Here is a 271-nt window from a genome sequence, read left to right as displayed (position 1 = left end):
ATAAACAAATGAATTTAAATCAATCACCTTGACAGTAGACTTCCTTTTCAAAGAGGGTTTGATTCTGTATCTCTTGACTGCTCAGTTTTTAAGTTCTGTGTGTCAGTTTGAACCCCCGACTGGGCTTCCTCCCCAGATGAGCATTGTGTGCTTTAGGGAGGTAGGTGAGCTTAGGTGGGGGCCCCCGGGGGAGTCATCCCAGGCCTGAGGCGTCCTCCTTCCCACCCTGCGCCATCTCCCAGGCCAGCGCCCGCGCTCTGCCCATGTCCCA

This window comes from Canis lupus, chromosome 17 (genome assembly GCF_048164855.1).
Source record: "Canis lupus baileyi chromosome 17, mCanLup2.hap1, whole genome shotgun sequence".
Classification (NCBI taxonomy): domain Eukaryota; kingdom Metazoa; phylum Chordata; class Mammalia; order Carnivora; family Canidae; genus Canis; species Canis lupus.
The sequence above is the reverse complement of the archived record's forward strand: the minus strand, read 5'-3'. Positions refer to the sequence as shown.